Source organism: Papaver somniferum, unplaced genomic scaffold (genome assembly GCF_003573695.1).
Source record: "Papaver somniferum cultivar HN1 unplaced genomic scaffold, ASM357369v1 unplaced-scaffold_23, whole genome shotgun sequence".
NCBI classification, from domain to species: domain Eukaryota; kingdom Viridiplantae; phylum Streptophyta; class Magnoliopsida; order Ranunculales; family Papaveraceae; genus Papaver; species Papaver somniferum.
In genome coordinates, this window is record NW_020633263.1 from 312,453 (window position 1) to 322,968 (window position 10,516).

A 10,516-nucleotide genomic window follows, 5' to 3' on the forward strand; every position below is an offset into this window, starting at 1 on the left:
CCGTTTTCGTTTACGAAAACTTACCATCATGTGATAATTTGGAAAGGATACAAAACCATTGAATTATTTATTGAACAACAAATATAATCCATAGTGGGTCACTGATATAATAATGAACATGTATATAGAACAACCCTGTTATAGGTGCGACAAGTTTTATTAGAGGGACGACATGTCATGGGATAAAAAGGATCATTACATGGTAATTTCAAGTGCCCCTTATAAAAAAATTTGAAAAATGACTAATTAACGCTTACATTGTTTAGTGTTGATAATCTAGTTTAGTGTTAATGATTAAGTTTTACTTCAATCTATTTTATTAGGGAAAACGGTGTTTTTCTACATTCACGGTCATCTACAATTTGGATATATAAAGGACGGTGATTAGGTGTGTTTTTCCATGGACTGATCTACATTTTGGGCATATAATGAACGGTCCAAATTAACCCGTTTATTGACGGTGACTCTATTTACTCGCATTTCTCAACGTAATATGTTTCTCTTCCCATTATTTTTCTTCACATTACTTCGCAGTGGATTCCCCTCCATAGGCGTTACGGTTCGGCAATTAATGTAAGATTAAATCTCCTTTTATGAATGAAAAAAATATTTTTAGAGCGTTATGATGCAGGCTGTTTTCAAACAAAAGGTGTGTTCCATTCTTTTATACTGATAGAAAGTGCAGATTTATAAAGGTATGTTCCATTCTGATTTTGGTATATTCAAAGTTAGGGTTCTTCGTTCCCCATTTTTTATACTGATAGAAAGTGCAGTTTTTTTTTTGAGATGCTGTCATTTTTATTAATTCATAGATAGATGGGTATATATGTATAATAAAGCTTTTATTGGTGACGATTTTTGTTTAGGTAAGAATTTTTGGGAAGGTAATCTTTTGATTGTGCTGATGAGTTTTTCTTTTTTCTCTTTTAATCTATGTAGTAACAATCTGAGCAACAGTTTTAAAGACTACAATTCTAACCTGAGCAACATTTTTCTGACGGGCTGGTCATGTAAACTACCTATCCTAATAACTAAGACAATTGTTGATTGGTGTGCTCCATATAACAACTAAGATTTGAACATTGTGTGAGTTTTAAATAGTAGCAAACGCTTTAAACATGAGACAAATTTTGTAATGCTTGCACCTAATTTAAATTCCGAGGTGCGTGAAATCGTAGAGACTTTTTTGGCGAGATAGATAAGCGAAAGCCAACACAGGATGTTTTCAACAGTTTTGGATAGGCAATAAATATACTCGGAGAATAATTATTTTGTGCAGGTGTAATACTCACGGCTACGTCAGGCGTCAGCCATTGTAGCAGAAGATGGAGGGAAAATTTGATCTTGCTCAGGACGTGTGTCACCAAGTTTCTGATACAAGGTTTGTGGATAATTTATTTCGGAGGGGGTTGGTCTGGCAGAATTTGATAAGGCAATGGAGTCGAGAACTTTGAGATGGCTTGCTAGATGGACCGACTACACTACTGCGAAAAAATAATTAAAAAGTGAGATGGCTAACAAGAAGCAAAGGGTAAGTTAGTGCTAAATCGTTTATAAATTTCTTTGATTTTTTATTTGTATGACATGTAGTCTTGTTTTATGTGCAGTGAAGAAATTCATATCTCACATAAGATTTTGTTCTCATACGATGTCTACTCATACACCATATCACGTGGAAACCAACTTAGAATAGAAGCAGTAAAAGTGATATTTCATTATGTGATATATTTAACTTCAGAGGAATGTCAATCCTAGAAAATTAAAGAACAACTTACTTGTTGTTTACGCTAAGGCAGAATTCGTGTCTGCAGTATTGTTGACTATGGCAGTTAGATGAATTCCCCTAGGCATCAGTTCACTGTCATGAACTAAAGGTTCCTTTGGTTTTGGGACTTTTGGCTAACTATACCATAATATTTCAAACATTATGCCTATAAACATTTAACATGTTGTTGCTTTGCTGCGGTAAATAAGTTATTGAACCTAACAAGAAGCGTCCTTGCAGATGTGTTAAAGCTCTATAGGTGAGTTTCCTTCTATATGTCTTAGAGTTGTGATATATATATATATATATATATATATATATATATGCTTAGAGTAATTAACATTTCTAATCTATTAGGTACTCTAGGTGCTCATATTAAAGCGCAATTTAGATCATAAATGGTCTAGACGTTGCCTAATCTATTAGGTCGGCCACTGAATGCTTAGTCTATAAATGGCTGAAATGCCATCCGGTACTGATTTAGCGTATCTTCTGCCGCGTCCCTTGAAAACGTTAATGCCTCTACTGACACCCACCTTTACTCGATAGATTAGTAGTCGTTACTTCATGAATGTACAAAATGTTTCCCATAACTCTGAGAATGTTAATGCGTCTTAGATTGTTGTAGATGATCATAAATGCAACTTTCCACGCACAATGATACTCAATATAGTTTACATTGTCAAAATAGCAGTAGTATATGGGTACCTTTTCTATATCGGACAATAATATGGGTACCTTTTATATTGCACAACTTCCACATTTCGTATTATCATTTTTGTAATAAGTGAATGGTTGGGTATTCTGAGTAATGAATTGAGTTTGGTTGATTATTTTATTAATGAGATCGTCACAGTTATTAGGGGTTGTTAATACCATAGAAGTGGTTCCTCACACATTTTGCAAGCTTGTTCGAAATACCTTAGCAGATTTGATCAGGGAAGATGCAATTACTCTTGCTCCGATGAAAACTGGGCGGCATGATTCTGATGCATTCTATGCATGCATTGCAGGGGCCATGGACCCTACTGATTAAGAAAAATGATTAAAATAGTAAAATGATTAAAATAAGAAAAATGATTAAAATAGTAAAGCGGAGCCATGGACCCCTAATGAGCATAATTGAAGCAAGAGTAGAGCCCTAAATTAAATTTGAAATGATTCAAATGAATATTTTTGGATAAAGCGTGTCTTATACTGTGTTTTATTGGCTGACCAAATTTTTTGTTTTTTTCATGGCTCATAGGTATCGACTGTGTCAGATCAACTTGGGATGCAAGATATCGGTGCTCTTGCTGGTGATTTTAGTGGAGACTTGGTTTTTTATGATTAACTTTTCTGTTTGCATATTAATTTGTTCCGTAAAGTTAAGCTTATTAATGTGCTGCCTAAAGGTATATTACTTAAAATTGTGGAGTCTTCGCCATATGATGCAGTGTATAGTCTTATTAGGATTATTGATTTAGGTAATATCTGGTATTGAATTGTGTCCTTCCAAATATTTCAACATTTATATATAGTTTCATAGTTATGACCTGCTTTTCGAAGGATGGTTGTCGCTTTTTTATTGTTGTTACATTTATAGACCCTGAATAGTTTATAGTACATATTATGAACTGGGCAACATATATAAATGAAACAAATTTTTAAATTTTGTGAAGTAATGACAATAGCAATGTTTCTCTACACTGATCTACAGAACAAATCAGAATTTGTTCTAATAGGAAATATGTCGAAAGACGTTGAGAAGACACCCGTCGAGAGCCAAGGTTTCACAATAACAGACCAAAGCCCGTGCTCTAATTAACTCTAAATCAAAACAAAATCATATTTTAGAGTTTCTTAAAAATAAAAAAAATTTAGAGATGGTAGAGATGTTTTAAGCCAAAGTGAAGGCCAATCTCAATCAATTGAAGAAATCATTAGTACAAAACAAAGCTAGGATAAGTTTACCTTTGTTAGTGGTGGTCAGGATTTGTGGCGTTAATTCCAATATTATAAATGAAAAAAATTATGACAGGGAGGTTCAAACTCATGACCTATTTTGTCATAAGAGTGGCCTCTAACCACTGTTCCACCTTGGTTGGAATTAATAAAAAAGATAAATCAACGGTGGTGGTTTGTTCAACTTAAATATCATAATTGCTTTATTAATTAGTGTTTCACTAATTGCACATAATAAATAATATATTCATTATAAAGTGTTTTATTAATTAGTGTTTCACTAATTGCTCATAATTCTTTAGTGTTTTCTTGATGTGGGATTTCTCGAAATTTGCTTCGAACTCATCTCCATAGTAGAGGTGTACTTTTGTTTCTGATTCAGCTCGGAGATTATAATTATAGTCTGCAAACGCAAACAGGAGACCGATTTTATTATTGCCGACGAGCTTTCTCCATGTTCTGCATACTCGTTTGCTCTGTAAGGTGGGTTCAATGGGTGACCGAGAAAGTATGTTGTCTATGATATTTGTGGGAAGTTTCTCCATGAAGATGATTTTGGTTCAAAAGCTGCGCGATATTATTTCTCAACTTAAAAACCCTAATGTTGTTAAACCCTTGGGTACATACTATAGTCCCTTGGACCCTTTATATACAGGAAAAAAACGGTTCAGTCCAAAACCCCCCGAAAATTAACAGATTAGTCCATCTCGTTCCAACTAGGAACAGATTAGTCTAGAAAATGTATAAAGACACTGCTAACCTCCACACGTGTTTTATAAACACACGTGCAACGAGTGGAAACTGTTTTGTAACTGACACATTCAACGTGGATGTGACACGTTTGCTCAAAAAAAGAAATTGTACGACAAACTTTTAAATAATATAAAAATAATTAAAAACAATTTATCTTTTAAACTGCTCGTCCAAAATCGACAAACTTTATATATTTGGAAAGTATTTTCCGAGAGCTACAAAAAGAGTACACATATGACTATATAATTTTAATTTTAAAAAAATTAATTTACATTTGTGTGTACAATTATGTACACCGCTGCAAAGATCCAAAAAAAAATCCAATTATGCCAAACTGCCATCCTAGTCCGCACAGACAAAAAACTATCAACCATGCCAAGCTCCAGTTGGATAACAGCTAGATTTGTAGAGGTAAGTTTAGCAGATAACCTGCATCGAGGAAAAAACAATGAACATAAGAAATCGCAGCTTGAAAAGAAAGTGATTATCCTTTCACCAACATCCACATAAGAAATAAAACAAAAAATGATCAAAATAAAAAGTTAGTCGGTTTATGGTTAGAGACATAATCCATGTGGGCATTACTACACAAACTTAATATTGCTTCGAAATATCCCAGTAAAGTGGTTCATTGCACTTTACTGAAAAGGAGATTACTAACATGCACAACATTAATCATACTCACACCCATACCTACTTTTTCATGAGAAGTATATTGGTGCATCAATATATTCATCCATGTGAAACATTCCTAAAACCAATCCTTCGTAGCCACAAACAAACCTACTTTTTCATTGAAAATACACTGGTGCACCAATGTGTACACCCCTGCAAAACATGCATAAAATCGATCATTCATATTCACACTCGGGCACACTTTTTCATGGGAATTATACAGGTGAAACAATGTGTACACCCCTGTAAAACATGCAGAAAAACGATCATTCATAACCACACACAAACCTACTTTTACATGGGAATGACAGAGGTGCACCAATACGTACACCGCTTCATAACATGCATAAAGATTATCATTCACATCCACACACAAACCTATTTTTCATGGGAATTACTTCCCACGGGTGCACCAATATGTACACCGTTGTAAAACAAGGGAAACCTACTTTTTCATAAGATTTACACAGGTGCACCAATATGTACACCCCTGTAAAACATGCACAACCCCAATCATTCATATTAACAATCAACAAGTGTACAACTATATACACATTAACTATCTACATGTGTATAATTATGTACACATTAGGAATCAATATGTTATTTCATTAAACGAAGGTTGTACTTATCAAATTTAACTAAGAAAGCCTAAAGCACACAATCATGTTATTAGTTAGGACCAATATTGACGTAGGAATCATCAAGGGAACCAAAGTATACAACTAGAATAAATACCTTGCACCGCGTTGCATCATCTTGTACAATTATATACACGCCTACAAAATGATCCGGTCTTTCCATGTCTCCCCCTGAGTAAACACCACATATCATATTAAAGATGTAAACAGAAAATAACAATTAAATCTAAAATAAAAGATTCTTGTATAGTAATAAGCATGTTTACAATTATGTACACATCAACAATTAACACATATATGATTATGTACACATTAATAATCAATAGGTATACAACTATGTACACATATTGTCTACACGTCTATCCAAAACATATATACCCAAATGATCCTATCTTTCCATGTCTCTCCCAACTATCATTAATGGCCAAAGAGAACTTACTGCTAATGTTCCTGCGGACATAATAACAATAAATTGAAGGGATGAACAGTAAAAAGCTTCAGGACAAGTAACAAAGAGTTTTAAATGGAGTTGATGTTAATGTGTACACACTGTTCGTTTATGAACATAACTGAAAAGTGGTCAAAACATAGAGATTTATTAACACAAACCTAAATGTAACAAAGAAAAATAGCCACCCAAGAGCTAGGTTTTACTCACATCAAAAGATAGAAGTTGGAGCCACACCATAAATGCAAGGTTAAAGTGATAATACATGGGACACCTGAAAACAAATAAAATTTTACATAAGCCCTATTGTTAAAAATTTATCATCTTAAAAATCCCCTATTGTTAATAAGATAATTTACTTCTGTCACTCACGTCAAGCACCAATACTATCACTTGTCCTTGCAGAAGTAGCATCCGAAATTGCTTGAGCTAAACAATTTGACAAAATTTCCTTAACCAAGGACCCTATTTCTAAATCCACCATGAATCTTTCACATTAATGACAAGAAGTCATGGATCTCCACATGTGTACCAGTTTGTACACCCCAATTATTTACGCAAGCATAAGCTTATGAAGTCGTTTCTTTCACATGTACACCCTAATTATTTTGTGTACCAGTTTATACACCCCATTAATATACCCCAAACATAAACTTATAGTCATTTTACGAAAAATGATATTGCAGGAACCGTAAAATTCAATAAAAATCTAGATTTGATAGGATCCATAAAAATCAAATACCTACATACTAAACTCACCAGCTTATAACCTGGTGTGATCTTGAGCTTGTGTCATTTAAGGAAGTTACACCCACTTTCCTTTTAGCTGCAAATAAAAATAGTGGTAAATACGACAAACTCGTATATTGCCAGATTATTACAAGTGTAAGTGTAATGCAAGTTGAGCTTATATACCTACACAAAATATTAATTAAGCTCCTTAAATGATCACTGTCCCTCACTACTTCTTCAATCATCTATTCAACGATAGTCCCTTTCTACATTCAGAATAAAGGATAGAAAATGGTCATGTACAAAAAGAAATAGTGTTTTAAACTTTCTCAGATAGTATCCTAAAATTGGTACAAATCCATATTTGGTATCACAATCATGAACAAGCAGGTACACAAGTTTTAATTAGTACTTGAAACATTCTAAGAACTACTCAATCTTGTAACAACAGTAACAATAAGAAACTTCAAAATGAACCATCGTATACCTCAACATCTCCGGTTTTGATTGTAGCGGAAAAAATAATCCATATAACCCAACTTTCCTGAAATTTCAAGTACTCATTTATAACTTTACCCGAAAATTCATAACATAATATATATATATATAGAAGAAAAAAAATCCGAGGACTTTAATTCCATTCTACAGAAGGAAAAAAAAGATGATTCTTATTTTCCGATCGAGAGCTAGAATTAAGAATGAAAATCTACTGTATAATTTGAGGAAGAAGAAAAAACCTTCTAATGCTTCTTCTCAATCTCCTTTACGTCTATGTTTTATTTAATTTCTCCTTCAAAATTTCGAAGACCCAATCCAATAGTTCATTTTTGCGAAATCTCCAATGAAATTGTTGAACTGATATATTCGGTTACGCTACCTATTGGATCATATTTTTTATGATCAATTGTAATAGAAGCAAACGAAGGGAAGGAGGTAGAATGACAAGAAAACCTAGATCTATTTTCTCTGCAACTGATTTGTTTCTCTCTCTACAAAACATCAAAAACATTAAAAGGATATTTAGGGTAATAACAATAACTGAATTTTTCTGGATCTGTAATATTTGGACTAACTCGTAAAAAATGGATTAAAATGTCACCGTATTTACAAATTTGGATTAACGAGTACCAGGCCTGAGATGGTAGGACTAAAGCGTCCAAAGCGCACCAACTTTGAGACTAAACGTCAATTTCTACTTCTATATATATAGAGAGAGGTAACTTAGTGTTATACGTAGAAAGATCAACTTGCCATATATGGACCGATCCACGTAGGGGCCAAGAGCCATAGTCGGACATGCATGTTATTTCATTATAGCTTTATGCTTTACCATCGGGATGTCCCGAAGTTTCAATTTTGCAAAAGTATTCCATAAATACTTTGACATAGAGAGGAACAATATGTACGTACATATGAAGGTGATGTTGTGTAAAAGCTTTTGTTAGTGTAATACTGTAAAACATTAGATGTCTAGTACAAGAACTCGGTATGCATTGTCTGCACCCCTCCAGTCCAGGCGACAAACAAACACAGTGTTCATGTGTACATGCAGAAAACTGATTAACAGCAGTTAGTTGCGAATCTTGCAGTAACTGAAGACCCATAAGAAATGTAAAACTGATCAAGGCCAGTTGCAAAATTACGAGAGATGTTATAATCATATTAGCACATTTGCCAACCCCTACAACTTATTAAAGGCGATCCTATGAAGGCATAATAAGGTCAATAAAAAGGTTTAAATAAAATTAGCATTCCAATTAGAAATTCCTTCAAGCACGAAAAACAAGTAGACGTCTAATAATAAGAAATTATATGTTTCTGGACCAACGAGCTAACTTTGAAGCTTAATGGATGGATATTGAAGCAAAATCACATAGAAGGATAGTAAATGAAACTAATTAACAAAGGCGCAACCGCTTTTCTACCCTCCTCCTTTTACTCCGTACAGTTAAGCTATTATGTCTTAGATCTTCTAGCGAAACAAGCGTGTTCATGTGAGGAATTGCCTGAAGGCATGATAAAACAGTACCATTGCCATCCCAAAGCTTAGTTAAAGTAGATGTATTATTGTCATAGCAGTATAGCTTCTCTCTTTTGTGCCACAATAGAACTTCATTGCTCTTTGTAATTTTGAATGGCTTGTAATCGTAGATCCCCTCCGACTGTTTAATTTTTATATTAAAGTCTCTACTCCAACTCCAACTGTGGCCGTAGTACTCTCCTCATGTCACTCTGGCTCGCAGTATCCTTATATGCCTTCCTGTATCCGTGATCCTTTTCTTTAACGCCCATATATCTAGGGTTCGAACACAAACTCTATAATGAATGACACACAAATTCACCCCTAACAACATAAGTCTAAAACTGTCAGGTCTCTTGGCATAATCAAAAGGAGGTAATGAGACGTACTTGTTCTTCTCATTTACCAGATCGAAGGCGACAATCTGATACATATGTTGTGCTTGCCGGCCTTTCTCGCCAACCCAGTGAATTGCTCCATTAGCAAAGATGCCAGACGAAAAGAATTCGTAAGGGATTTTTTCTTTTGCTCACCACCTACTTTAAAAACATAGAGTATATTGTTGGGTGCAATAATTAAAATAAAGAAAAAATCAAATAAGCAAAAGTTATTGATACTTATCTCCTTTATAATGGAATTGATCGACGAAACGAACAAGCTTCTCATATCTCCACAACAGCAAAAAGGCAAAACTTTGGAAAAAACAGAGTGAGTCATGTGTTCAACACGTTGCCCTTAAGACATTAGCGCCCTACTACACCTACTACTAGCATATGTAGTAGATGCTCAACTTGAGCTTGGCAACTCCGAAAAAACCGTTCAGGAAAATCGCGAACTCTTAAGAAACGCTATAAAAATATTTTCCTTAGGGGTCCCTCTAAAATATAGAGCAACCCCTTTCCCCTAGATTTTACAAAAATAGTGAATTTGTTTATATAATTGACAAATACAACTTAAGAAGAAAAACTCCCCGATGTGGGACTAAAAGGTTTATACAGTTTCTTAAAACTACTAAAAATTGGAAACTCCACGATGTGGGACAAAAAATTTTCATTCACAAAATAAAATAATAAATTAAAATTTTTTATTAAAACTTTAAAAAATTATTTTTTTATTAATTGTTTTCCAACAATCCCCCACATGAATGAAAACTCAATAAAACATGAAAACACAGATAGATCTTGGTAAATCAACATCCCAACCTCACGATCCAAACAGACTGATCGTGCAAGTGTTGAAATCATACTAGTCATTTCTACGTCCTCTCCCTCACACAAAAGTGTGTTGACCCCGGGGTCATACTATGGATTGCATAAATCATAATAGTATTGAGAGCTTTCATATTTAGTTCTCACATGGTGAGACTATAGGTATCTTTCACCAAAGTGAAAAAACATGAATTAGTGAACCCTTAGTGACCTTTAGGTCCTAAGTTCCAGTAATACCAAAACCATCAAAACTAAAATCACATAAAAAGCGCAGGAAATACCATTTTAGGCAGAGGTGTCCATGAGGTCTTGAACCTTTGCGTAGTGAGA

At 34.1% G+C, this 10,516-nt stretch overlaps 2 long non-coding RNA genes across 2 annotated transcripts; one reads left to right on the forward strand and one right to left on the reverse strand.

The window, feature by feature from the left end:
- Positions 1–579: 579 nt before the first annotated feature.
- Positions 580–3,078, forward strand: LOC113340770. The gene is made up of 3 exons (XR_003355635.1): positions 580–695; positions 1,280–1,531; positions 3,012–3,078. It is a non-coding gene; the product is annotated as an uncharacterized LOC113340770 (long non-coding RNA).
- A 1,598-nt stretch (positions 3,079–4,676) lies between these two features.
- Positions 4,677–7,972, reverse strand: LOC113340751. Its single transcript, XR_003355632.1, has 7 exons — positions 7,696–7,972; positions 7,446–7,502; positions 7,142–7,224; positions 6,986–7,052; positions 6,437–6,500; positions 5,876–5,949; positions 4,677–4,891 (listed from the first exon to the last, which is right to left on the reverse strand). It is a non-coding gene; the product is annotated as an uncharacterized LOC113340751 (long non-coding RNA).
- Between the last annotated feature and the right edge of the window lie 2,544 nt (positions 7,973–10,516).